Raw genomic sequence first — 16,587 nt, 5'->3', positions numbered from 1 at the left:
ATTTTGTGTGCAAACGACATGCCAGTTAAAATGAAAACCATCTCACATGTAGAAAAAAAGTCTGGATTTTAAAAACCAATAATAAAATAAACCAACTAATACAACCCTTACTAAATGACACCATCTGATTCAAGTAAAAAGTGACTTAAACACTAGCGATAAAAAAAAGGCAAAACACATTTCATGAAGAATTCAAAGATAAATGTCTGCTGAATGTTTTAGCTCAGATGTTTCAGAATGCTGCCTATGTTTGATGAGGAATTTGAGGGGAAGATTTCATAGCAGAAGGTGTTCCTGTATTGACTTAAGTGGTGACCTAACTGGACTGTGAAACTGCAGATGCCTATGGACTCGAGCTGCTTGTTAGAGAGGAACTCCCCACTGTTGTTCAGAAATCCTTCCTCATTTCCTCTCTCCCCAAGCTTCTCGTCCTCTACTGGCTCAGTTTCCAGCATTTCAGGATCTTCTTTCCTGCTAAAGAACTTGTCCAAGTAACTGGTCTAAGTGTTTTCCTTCTCAACTTGTTCATCCTTCCTTACCTCACAAAATTGATTTATGAGAAAACAGTCCTCCCCACCACTCACAAACTGGCTGTCCCAAGAATATTGGTACAAGGCTTCTAATTGAGCCAGATTTGTCATTCCTTTTTCCTGTTTTTCTTGGCTTACTGACTTTGATATCAAACTTTTCAGTTCTTGTTGGAACACCGAGCTATTCAAGTCATTTAATTTATCAACAACATCAGTAGGCTCATTTTGGGAACTAAGTTGAATGGTTCCTGCAATAATGGGATCAAAGTCAAATCCCTGATTCTTTTCTTTTTCTTTTCCAGCCAGTTGCTTTGATGCTTCCTCTAGTGCTATCTGGACTTTAACCAATCCATTCCTTTCACATTCTGATTTGCCTTTCTTATCAGATTTTTTCTTTGCTTTGTTCTTTCCAGTTGGAAAGATCTATAATAAGCCTGTCTTCATAGTAATGGTTAACTTCACTCTCTCCAAACTAAGTTATCTAAATATGATGATGACCTTATTTTGTAGTTACAAACATGGCTACACTCCAGATGACAGTATTTGTTTTCATGATGATCTGGCTCACAAGGCTCAGTAGAGTAATTGGTATCAAAAGCAGGATCCTCCAGATACTTTTCCTGATCTCCATTCAAATATTTTCAGGGATCAAATTGTACTTCTTCATCAGTGACATAAGACAGAGATCTTGGATCAAGCTGAACTTAATCAATATCAAATTTGTTATGTATAGGCCAATCATGCTCTGAAAACTGACAATTATGGTACCTTTCCCAGTTATATATGTGACTGTGAGTTTCATCCATAAGTAAAACATCATCAACTTTATCTTCAATATGAAAAGGATGACTTGAAATTAGTTCATCCATTGGAAAAGAACATATGCTCATTTTCAGGGGAACTAGCCCCCAATATTTCAATGTACATTCTTTTCTATTGTCCCTAAGTGTCGGCCAGTCTGAGAAATAAAGAGAAGGAGTACAAAAGAGAGAAATTTTACAGCTGGGCCTCCAGGGGTGACATCACCTATTGGTAGGTTCTGTGATGCCCCTTGAGCCACAAAACCAGCAAGTTTTTATTAGGGATTTCAAAAGGGGAGGGGGGTACGAAGAGGGAGTAAGTCACAAAGATCACATGCTTCAAAGGGCAATAAAAGATCACAAAGGCAGAGAGGCAGAGCAAGATCACAAGGCCAGGGCAAAATTAGAATTACTGATGAGGTTTCATGTCCTGCTGGGCATGCATTGTCATTGATAAACATCTTAACAGGAAACAAGGTTCGAGAGCAGACAACCAGTCTGACTAGAATTTGCCAGGCTGGAATTTCCTAATCCTAGCAAGCCTGAAGGCACTGCAAGAGACCAGGGCAGATTTCATCCCTTATCTTCAACTGCATAAGGCAGACACTCCCAGAGCGGCTGTCCATAGACCTCCCCTGGGAATGCATTCCTTCCCCAGGGTTATTCCTTGCTGGGAAAAGAATTCAGCGATATTTCTCCTATTCGCTTTCTGCAAGAAGAGAGATATGACTGTTCTGCCCGGCCCCACAGGCAGTCAGACCTTATGGTTATTTCCCTTGTTCCCTGAAAAGTGCTGTTATCCTGTTCTTTTTTAGGATGCCCAGATTTCATATTGTTCAAACACACATGTTTTACAAACAGTTTTTGCAGTTAATGCAATCATCACAGGGTCTCGAGGCAACCTACATCCTCAGATTATGAAGATGATGAGATTAAGAGATTAAAGTAAAGACAGGCATAGGAAATTATAAGAGTATTGACTGAGTAAGTGATAAATGTCCATGAAATCTTCACAATTTATGTTCAAAGATTGCAGTAAAGACAGGCGTAAGAAATTACAAAAGTACTAATTTGGGGAACTAATAAATGTCCATGAAATCTTCACAATTTATATTCTTCTGCCGTGGCTTCAGCTGGTCCCTGCATTCAGGGTCCCTGACTTCCCACAACAGCTCATGTAAGGATAGGAGAGTGCTTCTGCTGTTAACTGATTCATGGGGCTAAATGTCAAAATTTGTTTCAGGAAGCCCAGTGCTTCTCAACTAATTTCTGGAAGCAGCTGAGTTAAAGGTTTGTTTGGCTCAGTCATGTCTTTTCTAATGTAAACTGGAGTTATGCTGAGAAGCTCCTGACAATCTTTCTCATGTACAACAGGAATAGATTCTAAAATCAGCTGCATCTGTTCAAGTTCATGTGCACCTGCAAAAAGGATTTTACCAGTCAGCATTTCGAAAAGATGCAGCCTGCAGCCCACATGTCAATGGCTTTAGTATAATTGTTATGAGAAAGTAAATGATGTGGAGATCTGTATCATTTAGTAATCAATCCTTCAGAAAGATGATGCTTATGGGAATAATGAGGATCCATGATCCGTGCAAGACCAAAGTCACCTATCTTCAGCACCAAGTTTTCAGTATTAATGGAAAGAATAGCTGGTTTGAGATCTCTGTGCAGTACGTTTGCAGAGTGAATATACTTGAGCCCCAGTAGCAGCTGATACATGAAAAGCCTGGCATGCTCTTCCAGTAAAGGGCCCTGCTCCAGCACATTAGCCAAGTCTGTCTCCATGTACTCCTGAGCAATGTAAACACTGTTCAGTTCTGTAAGAGACCCCACATCATCTGTTAATTGGCTTCCACTGGGACCAAGAATTTCAGACACTTTCACAGTGTTATTAGGGTCTTCTAATAATTTTGATATCATGTAGAGCATGTTGACACTCTGGGGATCAGTAAGGACAATTTTCTTGATGGCCACTCTTTTGTCACAGTCATTGTCTACAGCAGAAAAAACCAAGCCATTGCCTCTATAACTCAATGGTTTTAAGTCTATATACCTAGAACCCAGAATGTTCATGAAACTTTCAAATTTCTCTGCCATTTTGAAACCCTTACTATTGCCTTTTCTTTTCAAAATGTTGAACTTGTGTAAACAAGGAAGAAAACTGGCATCAAAAGGAAAGATCTTTCAAAAAGGGAGAAGAAAAATAATTATGCTTCCACAGCAAGACGGTTTCTTAATATTCACTGCATATGCCAAACAGGCCTGTTGAGTTCCCCTTAGACTGAAATCAAAAAGCTCTACTCATATTGAGAATTAAAAAGATTGCAGTACTCATAGCTCAAGAAAGGGGCAGAAACTCTACAGACATTTAAAGAAAACACTCAAGAAACTCAAATGGAAAGAAATGACATATTGTGCACTCATATTACTGTGCTAAACGATTTAACATTTAACAAACGTGAATAAATATGCACACAACAGGCTTCTATGAACATTCTCCTCACAGTACAGATACATTCAGTGTTGGACTAGTCCTGAGCAGTGTTATTCTAAGGAGCTGGTAGGCACCATTTCCGTTTTGCTTCTTTGCTTCCTTTGTTGCTGTATATTTCAACAGGAAGCCCTGGCAGCTGTTGCTTAACAGAAGATGTCTTTTGTTAGGATCAGGTGGCTCCAGCGAAGCACACTCACAATCAAAGCTACTGTCCATCTTACTCTGACACAATGGGACTTCTCTGACTCCTCGAGGGAATGCGGGGCTGGCAGACAGCCCCTAGTGTGGGCTCAGGTCTCCAGGCTCTCACTTTGCCGCAGTTGCTGCCGTATAACCGCAACCCAACTCTGGTCTTTTTTAAATGTGTGTTCTTTGGTGGGCAGGGGAGGATTGCGTGGGGTGGAAGTAGACTGTCTGTATCTGTGGGGAGCTTTGGTTGATGCTTCCAGAACCAAACCAGGCTAGAAGACTTTATGTTTGTGATGCAGGTGGAAATTGGAAACCAGGAAATTGCATCAGCTAAATTCAGTAGTGGAATGGCACTGCTTCCATACGGGAAAGTCTGTCTATGTAGATTTAATCTCACAATCCATCATTAGTCAAGGTGATACTGATGGATCATTTCTATATGCTGGTCTTTGCATATATTGTCTCATGAACACACACAATAACCTTATAAGATTATTTTATGGATACGAATATGGGCTCAGAGATGTTAGGAAACTTGTTCAAGGTCAAAGAGTGTGGAAAATTCAAGCCCAAGTTGTTCTAAAGGTGGTTGTGTTGAGAAGGAGGGTGGGATGTGCTTTCACTTGAAATACTAACTTTGACTCTAAAGGACAATAGTTGAATTTAATTGCTGGGAAATCTAAGGATTTCTCTCTGTAAATAATACTAGGGCTCACTTCACTAGTAGAGAGGGAATAAATTATCTACCTTTTAGAGGTGGATGATTAGCCTCAGGGTATTGGGCTGCTCTTTAGCTAATTACTTTGCTGATGTATTAAATGGCTATTGATTCTAAAAGGTGAGCAGTTCATTTCCTACAGACCAATCAGGTCAAACATAATTTCTATAATAATAATAATTATGAAATGTACATTCATGCTAGAAAGGGAGCTTGTCACGAGTGTAATCTGAAGCTGCAGGAGGGTGAAGAAGTACAAGAGGGAAATCATCAACAAGAATGAACTGAACATGAATCCTTAATGGAAACCTAGCTACCCATTAAACAGCAGAGGTAATTGAGCTGTTTAATGGATATTTTAATTTTTACAGGTTATGAGATTGTAGTTTGAAAAATTATCTTTTGAAATAATAATGTGCACATAATTGATATACTGAGTTACCATAGAAATCACCTTCAGTACTATTAACACTGCTAATCATGTTGCCTCACCCTTAATGTGTTTCATAAGTCTAAATGCTTCCTAGCAGCTACATAAATCTATCTTACTTTATAGTTTAAGACTACTCTTTTTTCTGATTCTTTGATAAATTTAATTCTCTGAAAGACATCCAGCTTATAAATTTAAACAAACATAAAACAAAACTCATATTTTCTGGTAGCAAATATTGGTTTAGAATTCTTTTACTTGGGTTCTATTTTTCATATTTTTTTCTGTCACCTCATATCTGTAGAGTCTGCTTGAAGTCATTACTCCATTTGTCAGTGCATTCATCTATCCATCCATGAGCCATCATCCATCCATCCATCCATGCAACCATCCATCCATCCCTGATCATCCATCATCCATCCATCCATCCATCCATCCAACCATCCATCCATCCATGCATCAACCCATCCATCCATGCATCCATTCATGAGCCATCATCCATCCATCCAACCATTCATCCATGCATCCATCCATGCATTTATCCTTCTAGCCATCTTTTAACTCATTACATAAATTAAGCACCAATTACATGCAAGGCTTTGTGCTATACAGGCACTCTGGAGCTTATAAAAATAAATTACACAATATGACTCCTATAATCAAGTTTGCAATCCAGCAAGAAAAACTAGGCTCAAATGTACATTTTGTATATAAGAAAGTTTTTGGTAAATACCAGAAGAGTATGCATGTAAAAATGTTATTGGAGAAAGAAATCTCTTCTGGATAGAGGCTGATATTTCTTCTTGGATATTTCATATGCAATAGGCAACACAAACTGTACATTTTTCAAACTAAATTCACTAATTCTTCCTTCACCTACCACTAAATTTTCCCATCATCTGCATTCCCCATACTCAGTGGTTTCACTTGCTACCCACTTAAGTTAGAAACTAGAAATAATAGAGTCATCTTTGATTCAGATTTCTACTGTGCCTGAATTAATCACCAAATGTCAAATATTTTGCTTTCTAAAATTTTCTCGGATCTATTTCATTCTTGCCATACTTGGCACAACTATCTTGATAGAAACCTTCATGAGTTTACCCATTAGATTATTGCAATAGTTTATCGACTAGTTTTTCTGCCTTTTATCTTGTGCCTTGCAAAATCTCCTTTCACATAACAGCTGGTATGATATATTTAGACAAAACCTGAAGTCCCTTGATCAAAAGTCTTCAATGGCTTCCGATAGCCAGCAACTTCCCTACTATGTTGTGTACAAAGTCAACCTTGACCTGTCCTCTGTATTTCTCTAGGCTCATCTTCTTACACAAGAGCTAGGCTTTAGGATCTCTGAACTATATTTATTTTTGTTTTTGTAAATTATTTTAGTGCTTCCATGATGATTTAGAGGGACTATCTTCAAATCAGTACAAATATTTCATAATTAATATCTGGCTGTTTTCTAATCAATTGAGTAATTTGTTGCGCAATAAGCCACCTTACATCTTTCAGCAAGAAATACATTAAATTTGAATAGTAAATCACAGAATGAATTAGGACAAAATTCAAATTTGCTTTAAATATTTCTTTGGAGGAGGAGACACCACACTTCTACTCAATGAAGAGAAACATTTTTACAGTCCAGAGGTCTTTTATTTTATTTCATTTAAACACTTAATATGCCATGAATCCATAGGGAATAGCTTCCTCAGCTCAGGCTCCTTCCCACTGGTTCTCATACAGTGCGTGTCTCTGGGTGGAGCAGGCTGGTGCTTCAGTTGAACACAGGTACCTTTCTCTTTGGCTTCTTTCTTTTTCTGATCATGTTACTTCAGGAGTTTCAGGAAGCTATCTAGGCTCTTAAGAGTGCTTAATGTGCTCAATATGCACATTAATTCTCTTGGCAAGAATCTTGCCCTTAACTTGTTTGTTACAACAATGCCAATGGCATGCTGGGCAACACTGCAGACTCTTCATTTTGTGATGGTAACACTTGTGGGGCATTCCTTTTTGAACAGTACCCCTTCCCTTGATATCTACAATACCACCTCTCTTACAGATTTGCATAAACATGGCCAAAGGAACAACTCCATGTTTTTTTTTGTTGTTTGTTTTTTTGAGATGGAGTCTCACTCTGTCACCCAGGCTGGAGTGCAGTGGCATGATCTCGGCTCACTGCAACCTACACCTCCCAGGTTCAAGCAATTCTCTTGCCTCAGCCTCCTGAGTAGCTGGGACTACAGGTGCATGCTGCCACGCCTGGCTAATTTTTTGTATTTTAGTACAGATGGTTTCACCATGTTGCCCAGGCTGGTTGTGAATTCCTGAGCTCAGGCAATCCACCTGCCTTGGCCTCCCAAAGTGCTGGGATTACAGGCATGAGCCACCTTGCTCAGCCAACTCCATGTCTTCTAAAAGGCCTAGAGAACACCTGCCAGGTGTCTCTCCTCTTTCCCTTTGTGTTCGTCATTTTGGTGAATTACTGGAAGATGGTGGTTCCAGCTGAAAGGCCAGTTTTTGCTTTTAATTAGACAAGGTCTTGCTTTTTCACCCAGGCTGGAGTGTAGTGATACCATCACGGCTCAGTGCAGCCTCGAACTGCTGGACTCAAGTGATCTTCCCAACTCGGCCTCCTGAGTAGCTGGGACCACAGGCATGTACCACCACACAGTGAATTTTGGAAGATTTTGGAGAGTAGGGGGGTCTCATTGTGTTGCCTAGGCTGTTCTTGAACTCCTGGCCTCTAGCAATCCTCTTGTTTCAGCCTCCCAAAGTGCTGAGATGACAGGTGTGAGCCACCATGCCTGGCCTAGTTCTGTTTATACAACTGCTGTTTCTAGATTCTCTGCCTTGTACATCATTCTCAAATACATTTCTACAATGGTTTCACCTATCTGATTCTCATGTATCCTTTGAGTCTCAGCTCAAGAGTCAACATTCTGTAAGAAGCCTTTCCTAATCAGAACCGAGGGAGTAGGAGCCCTGCCTCTGTGCTTCTGTTTTATCCCACATATCCCTATTATGCCTTCAAAAAAGATAAAGACTTCTCTCAGAAACATCTGGGCAAACACGGCAGAATGAAAATGGATCATAGAATCTCTGTCACTTAGTACCTGGTAAAATGGTCAAAAATTGTAAAATAAACCCCAAAGCCTCAGACTCCCTAAACTCTCTTCCTTCCTGCCCCCAAATTTACCACCACAAGTCACACAATGAACAAAATCTAACACTACTGACTTCAGAAAGTGATGAACAGGGCAGGAAGGTCCTTCCAAGGGAGGGTCACTTAAGTCCAGCAGTTCCAGGCTGCAGTGAGCCGTGACAGCACCACTGCTCTCCAGCCTGGGTGAAAGAGTGAGACCTTGTCTAATTAAAAACACAAACAAAAACAAAAAACCCCACAACAACTGTAGTTATTCCAGAGATCCCAAAGCCGAGCACTTGAGTAAGGAGATAAGGCTAGAGAGGTACAGAGGATGGGTCGAGGTTGGCCTTGCACACACCATACTAGGAAGGTGCCGGCTACAGGAGACCATTGAAGATTTTTCATCAAGGGACTCCAGATTTTATTTAAATAGATTACACCAGCTGTTGCGTGAAAGACAGATTTGCAAGGCACAAGATAAGAGGCAGAAAAACTGTTGCAATAATCAAATGGTAACTCATGAAGGTTTCTGCTAACATAGTTGTACCAAGCATGGAGAGAAAGGGATAGATCTGAGAAAATTTTAGAAAGTAAAATATTTGGCACTTGGTGATTAATTCAGGAAGGTATAGTAGAAATCTGAATCAAGGATTATTCTATTGTTTCTAGTTTCTACTTTAAGTGGGGAGCACATGAATCCACTGAGTATAGGGAATGCAGATGATGAGAAAGTTTAGTGGCAGGTGGAGGAAGAATTAGTGAAGTTAGTCTGAAAAATGAAGTAGAGGGCATTGCTACTACCTCCGTCCTGGGGAGCTGCTTCCTAGGAGTATCTTGACTAAGATCCAGGAGCAGGCTGGCTGATGGGGGGATGAGGCTTCCTGCACTGATGGTGGCCAGTGAAAGAGAAACATGAAACCTGGGACCCAGTCTAGGATAGTATCTGAGAGCACAGATTTTGAAGTCAGACAGCTTCTACCTCTAGTTATGTGATTTTGGGCATAACCTAACCTCTAACTTAACTTCTCAGTGACTCAGCTTCTTCATCTGTAAAATGGGGATGAAAACAGCTCTCACCTCAAAGTGAAGCTGTAAGGGTTAAAATTGGTTAATATATTTAAACTAATTAAGACAGCATGCACATGTAGTACCCCTAGGTAAGGGTCAGCTACTCCCACCCGAGACTCAAGATAAAAGTGAACTACATGGGCATTGTTGTTTTTGCTCTCTTCTGTTTGGTGGGCAGCAGAAATGTTGGAGAAATGGGAGAAGCACATTCTCAGGCCCTTCCCTGACTTAGGGGAATGATCCACCATCTGCTGTTATCCTCTGAAGAGAGAGTGGAGCCCAGGCATCCTCACAGAGCCTGTGCTGGGCCTCTGCTGGGCTTCTCCATCTGTTCTCCTGTGCCTTCAGGTTAGAGGAAAGTGTGTACAGCTAGATCTTCTTAGGCTTCAAACTATAGTGCTGAGGGGGAGAACAAAGAGATGCCTCCCGCACTGTACATCAGCAGGTAGAGTCCGGTCATGAGCACCCTGCCCAGGAGGAGCACCAAGAGACAAGTTCTGAACGTGAAGAAAAATGCACCAGGACAGTGAGGGGTCAGCCTATCATCTGGAAAATCCAAAAACAGAGGAAATTCCACTCCAGTAATTTACACTATAGAAAACCCTGGAAAGCTTACATTCAATAAGGCCTTAAAGAAAAGCTGATAAGGGCTGGGTGCTGTGGCTCATGCCTCTAATCCCAGCCCTTTGAAAGGCCGAGGTGGGCAGATCACGAGGTCAAGAGATCAAGACCATCCTGGCCAACATGGTGAAACCCTGTCTCTACTAAAAATACAAAAATTAGCTGGGCATGGTGGCATGCGCATGTAGTCCCAGCTACTTGGGAGGCTGAGGCAGGAGAATTGCTTGGACCTGAGAGGTGGAGGTTGCAGCAGTGAGCAGAGATCATGCCACTGCACCCCAGCCTGGGTGACAGAGTGAGACTCTGTTTCAAAAAAAAAAAAAAAAGAAAAGAAAAAAAAGCTGATAAAACTGGGATGAATATAACAGAACTAAAGGAACAGGTTAAGAACCCAAACAACATCATCCCAGAACTATTACCTATACTGAGAAGAGCTAAGAGGAAAATAGGCGCAGCTGAACACAAAATGATAAATAACTGGCTTGAGCTAATCAACAGGAATCCAGAGAAAACTGAAAAGGATGAATTCATTGAGAGCAAAAAGTAATTGATAGAGAAGACAAAATAATCCAGCTAAATGATAGAGTGCTGGGAGGACAGAGTTCACCAAATGGGACAGAAAAATAATCATGTGAGTATAAAATAAAACAAAAATCTCCTTAATGAAGAGCCAGGTGCATGGGTTAAAGATCACGCTGTGCTCAAGAGAAAGCAGATAAAGAATTGCTGACCCTGAATTCAATCCTCACGAAGTCATTAACCTTGCAGAAAACAAGGGCAATCTTCAGGCATCCAGGCAGAAGCAGCAGCACCTACCCCGGAGCTGGCCTCATACACCCCCGCTGCCAGGTTCAAAGTAAGAACACAGTGTCCATAGGTTTCCATGGTAATGAAGCTGTGACTAAAATATACACCCATCAGAACTGACATTTCACCCTGGTACTCTGGGGCAGCATAACCATTTCTGGGCCGCGCAGTCGCGGTCAGGATGAGATTGGACGTGTGGATGGAGCTGCGGCGGGAAGTTTGTTTCCTTTGTGGTGCTGCATGTCTGGTCTCGCCCTCACCGACGTGCTCCACCGCCCTGGCTTCCTTACCATGCTGTGGGCACTGTGAGCTCCTGCCCACCTTGAGGTTTCACACTTGATGTTTCCTGGAGTGTCCTTCTCCTGCCTCTGGCCTCATCCAACCCCGAAAGCTGACCTCTTCCATCACCTCATCACACAGCCTGACCTGTCATCTGCTGTGTCCCCTCCTCCCCTCCCCACCTGCAGCTCTTGTTCATTTCCTTTATGGCCCTTGCTTTTTACTGTCCGCCTCTCATGGAATGAAGCCCATAAGCTCAGGGGCCTCACTTTCTGTATCGTTAGTGCTTACAGCAAGGCTTGGCATCCATTAGCTGCTCAATAATCATTCGTGGGAGAAGAGAAGGAAGGAAAAAGATGGAGTGAGGAAAGAGGAAAGGAGGGCTTGGGCTGAGCCTTCATAGGTAGATTGAATGTTGGATGGATTCAGAGGATTCCCGGTGTATGGGGTGTTGACTAGAAAGAGAAGAGGAGAAATAGGCATCTGAAAACCAGATCCAAGTCCCATGAAGAAAACACCTCATCAAATATTGCCCTTTACTTGGGCTGTGAATTAAATGTTAACTTTTTATTCCACTACCTTCGAGATTATGATAAATTATAAAATACTGTTTATAGCTATTTTATTTTAGTTTTTAAGAGACGGGGTCATGCTTTGTCACCCAGGCTGGAGTGCAGTGGCACCATCAGATCATCGCTCACTGCAACCTTGAACTTCTGGGACCTAAGTGATCCTCCGGCCTCTCTCCTGAGTAGCTGGACCACAGGCATGAGACACCATGCCTGGATAATTGCAGCTCTTTATCCTATCAGTACTCAGAGCTCTGAGTAGCTGTATAACAGGGACTCTCATCAATTGGGCATCAGCCACAGAACACTATAGAGCAGGTTATTTTCTGGGTGGCTTGGAGCAGATGAAATAAATCCTGGGATAAATTATGACATGGAGATTTGAATGCTTGAACTATAGATTTTGTCCAGAAAAGGCTTCTTGCTAGCTACTGGGATTTTAAAAAATCAATGTTTTCTGTTATGTGATTATTCTCTTAGAAATATACAGTTGCTTCTTCTTATTAGTGGCAGTTGTATTCTATAATGTCGCTGTGAACTCTGAATTAGTAAATACAGAAGCATTGCTCCCAGGAAAAATACAGGGTTAGGTCACTGCATGCCTCTAGTGAAAATATTTTTGTCCATTGATCAATACATGAGCTTGCTTTTTGTGTGTTTCTATTTAAAGACACCTTGCTTAATACATATCATTGATTCATTAACATTGAACTCATGGACAACAGCACCATAACTCATGTCTGAAGGAAGCTTATTTAATGCATGTATTTTTCCCCTTAAATAACACCACAGCTTTCTTGCACTTAGGAACCATAGACAGCACCATAGTTAGGGTGTTATTTTAAATAGCAGAATCATCAGCAAAAAGCCCCTCAAAATGCAAAAAACATGACACCAAATAGAATGTGGGGAGGATACTTGTTTGCAGTGTGAGAGCTGAAACAAGAAGGCAGAGGGTTTGACTTCAGCTGGGAGCGTGCGTTGGGTTTCTCAAATTTTTTGCCTCTCTGTCCATATCTGCAAGGACTGTACAAACACTGTGAATATTGACTTTGGAGTGACAAATACATTTTAGTAAGCAGATGAATTCACAAACCTTGAATCAGCGAATAGCAAAGATGGAGTGTATTTTCTAATTTCTGAAGATGTGAGTCTGAGTTTGGTAAATGTTAGTAAAGATAGGTAGTCCAAAGTCACCCAAATCGCATTAGAGCTCTGTTGCTGCTATCACAAGACCTTGATTAAGGTTTAGATTTTTTAAAAGTTTTGAAGCATTTTCAGCTCATGGTGAATATATGTATTGATTCATTATTTAACAAATATTTGTAAGAATACATGCTTTCTACTATTCTGGAGGCTTATAAAAACATGAAATTTTATAATAACTTATAGTCTCTTTGTGATTTATAGATTTTTAACTACTTTCATGAGCACATCTCCTTTAATTCCCCTCACTCCCTGAAAGGTGCTTGGGAACCCAGTCATTAGTGGAAGGTCTGAGAATGGGGACAGCTCTCTAGATTCTGGGGGTAAAATGTAAGGGGGGACATGGCCTAGAGAAAGTTGTCTTGCTAGGAGCTAGAGTACATTATGAGGAAAGCACCAGAAGCCAAGTTTTGTTTTAATGACCACATCACATGGGCCCCTTAACCAGTCACCAATGGTGTGATCCTAGAACCTTCATGTGGATCAGCTGGCCCAGGCACCAACAGCCCCATAGAGAGGTGGGCAGGTGCCTGCAGGAGACTGAAGGCAAATGATAAACTAAGCAAGGCATGGTGAGGCAGACCAGCTGTTGGTCAATAAATGACACCTTGCTGCCCTCTCCCTCTCCCTCTCCCTCTCCCTCTCCCCTCCCCTTTCTTTGGTCTCCCTCTCCTTCATTTTTCTGTCTCCCTCTCCTTCTTTCTTCGGTCTCCCTCTGTTGCCAAAGCTGGACTGTACTGCCGTGATCTCGGCTCGCTGCAACCTCCCTGCCTCGGGCTCCTGTGATTCTCCTGCCTCGGCCTGCTGAGTGCCTGGGATTGCAGGCGCACGCCACCATGCCTGACTGGTCTTTGTATTTTTGGCAGAGATGGGCTTTCGCCATGTTGACCGGGCTGGTATCCAGCTCCTGGCCTCCAGTGATCTGCCCGCCTCGGCCTCCCGAGGTGCTGGGATTGCAGACGGAGTCTCGCTCACTCAATGCTCAATGTTGCTCAGGCTGGAGTGCAGTGGCGTGATCTTGGCTCGTTACAGCCTCCACCTCCCAGCCGCCTGCCTTGGCCTCCTAAAGTGCTAAGATTACAGCCTCTGCCCTGCTGCCACCCCATCTAGGAAGTGAGGAGCATCTCTGCCTGGCCGCCCATCGTCTGGGATGTGAGGAGCCCCTCTGCCCGGCCGCCCCGTATGAGAAGTGAGGAGAGCCTCTGCCCAGCCGCCATCCTGTTTAGGAAGTGAGGAGCGTCTCTGCCCCGCCGCCCATCGTCTGGGATGTGAGGAGCACCTCTGCCCAGCCGCCCCATCTGGGAGGTGAGGAGCGCCTCTGCCCGGCTGCCACCCCGTCTGGGAGGAAGTGAGGAGCGCCTCTACCTGGCCACCCTGTCTGGAAAGTGAGGAGCGCCTCTGCCTGGCCGCCCTGTCTGGGAAGTGAGGAGCGCCTCTGCCCGGCCGCCTCCCCGTCTGGGAGGAAGTGAGGAGCACCTCTGCCCGGCCGCCCGTCTGGGAGATGAGGAGCACATCTGCTCGGCCACCCTGTCTGGGAAGTGAGGAGCGCCTCTGCCCGGCCGCCCCGTCTGGGAGGAAGTGAGGAGCGCCTCTGCCCAGCCGCCCTGTCTGGGAAGTGAGGAGCGCCTCTGCCTGGCTGCCGCCCCCTCTGGGAGGAAGTGAGGAGCACCTCTGCCTGGCTGCCCCGTCTGGGAAGTGAGGAGGACTTCTGCCCGGCCGCCCCATCTGGGAAGTGAGGAGCGCCTCTGCCCGGCCGCCCTGTCTGGGAGGTGAGGAGCGCCTCTGCCTGGCTGCCACCCCGTCTGGGAGGAAGTGAGGAGCGCCTCTGCCCGGCCGCCCCATCTGGGAAGTGAGGAGGACCTCTGCCCAGCCGCCCCTATCTGGGATGTGAGGAGCACCTCTGCCCGGCTGCCCCGTCTGGGAAGTGAGGAGCGCCTCTGCCTGGCCGCCCTGTCTGGGAGGAAGTGAGGAGCATCTCTGCCCGGCCGCCCACTCTGGGAAGTGAGGAGTGCTTCTGCCCGGCTGCCCCATCTGGGAGGTGAGGAGTGCCTCTGCCTGGCTGCCACCCCGTCTGGGAGGAAGTGAGGAGCGCCTCTGCCCAGCCGCCCTGTCCGGGAGGTGAGGAGTGCCTCTGCCCGGCCACCCCGTCTGGGAAGTGAGGAGCGCCTCTGCCTGGCCACCCCGTCTGGGAAGTGAGGAGCGCCTCTGCCCGGCAGCCCTGTCTGGGAGGTGTACCCAACAGCTCCTAAGAGACAGCGACCATCGGGAGCGGGCCATGAGGATGATGGCGGTTATGTTGAAAAGAAAGGGGGGAAGTGTGGGGAAAGGAAGGAGAGATCAGATTGTTGCTGTGTCTGAGTAGAAAGAGGTGGGCATAGGAGACTCCATTTTGTTCTGACTAGGAGAAGTTCTTCTGCCTTGGGATGCTATTGATCTATGGCCTTTCCCCCAGCCCCCTGCTCTCTGAAACATGTGCTGTGTCAACTCAGGGTTAAATGGATTAAGGGCGGTGCAAGATGTGCTTTGTTAAACAGATGCTTGAAGGCAGCATGCTCCTTAAGAGTCATCACCACTCCCTAATCTCAAGTACCCGGGGACACAAACACTGCGGAAGGCCGCAGGGACCTCTGCCTAGGAAAACCAGAGACCTTTGTTCATGTGTTTATCTCCTGACCTTCTCTCCACTATTATCCTATGACCCTCCCATATCCCCCTCTCCAAGAAACACCCAAGAATGATCAATAAATACTTAATAATAATAAAAAAGACTCAGCTACACCTCCTGGTTGGGGATTACCTATGTGTGTTACATTCTTCTGTAAGGAAGTGTCTCTTCTCCACCATTGAATTATTTACTCATTCATGTATTTATATCAAAAAAAAAATGACACCTTGCTGAGTGTTAAGAGCACAGTTTCTGGAGCCAAATATCCTAGGTTCCAAATCAGCTCTGTTTCTTAAGAGCTGTGTGACTTTCGGGGATGATATGTTTAGCCTCTCTGTGCATCAATTCGTTTATCTGTGAAAGTGGAACAATAATATACTAGCATCATAAGGCCATTGTAATGATGAAATAAATTACAACTATGAAGTGCTATATAAGCACAGACTGTGACAGGTATACCCCAAAAATATTGTGGGTTCCATTCCAGACCACTGCAGTAAAGCAAATATTGCAATAAAATGAGTCACATACATTTTTTCCCTAGTTCATATAAAAGTTATGCTTACACTGCACTGTAATCTATTGAGTGTGCATTTGTATTATGTATAAAAAATAATGTACATATCTTAATTAAAAAATATTTTATTGCTAAAAATGCTAACAATGATCTGAGCCTTCAGCAAACCATCATCTTTTTGCTGGTGAAGGGTCTTGCTTTGATGTTGATGGCTGCTGAATGATCAGGGTGGTGGTTGCTGAAGGTTGTGGTAGCTATGGCAGTTTCTTAAGACAACAATGGAGTTTGCCAGAGCCATTGACTCTTCCTTTCATGAAAGACTTCTCTGTAGCATACAAGGCTGTTTTATAGCATTTTACCTGCAGTAGAACTTCTTTCAAAATTGGAGCCAACCCTCTCAAACTCTGCTGCTGCTTTATCAACTAAGTTTATGCAGTATTCTAAGTCCTTTATTGTTATTACAACAATGTTCACAGCACCTTCACCAAGAGTAGATTCTATCTTAAGAAACCACTTTATTTTCTCCTCCTTCATAAGAAGCTA

General features: G+C 43.5%; 1 pseudogene; it reads right to left on the bottom strand.

The window, feature by feature from the left end:
* Nucleotides 1-218: 218 nt before the first annotated feature.
* LOC100439009 (mitogen-activated protein kinase 6-like) lies at nucleotides 219-3,430 on the bottom strand (annotated as a pseudogene).
* Between the last annotated feature and the right edge of the window lie 13,157 nt (nucleotides 3,431-16,587).

Source organism: Pongo abelii, chromosome 7, assembly GCF_028885655.2.
Source record: "Pongo abelii isolate AG06213 chromosome 7, NHGRI_mPonAbe1-v2.0_pri, whole genome shotgun sequence".
Classification (NCBI taxonomy): Eukaryota; Metazoa; Chordata; class Mammalia; order Primates; family Hominidae; genus Pongo; species Pongo abelii.
This window is presented reverse-complemented; position numbering and strand designations above follow the sequence as displayed.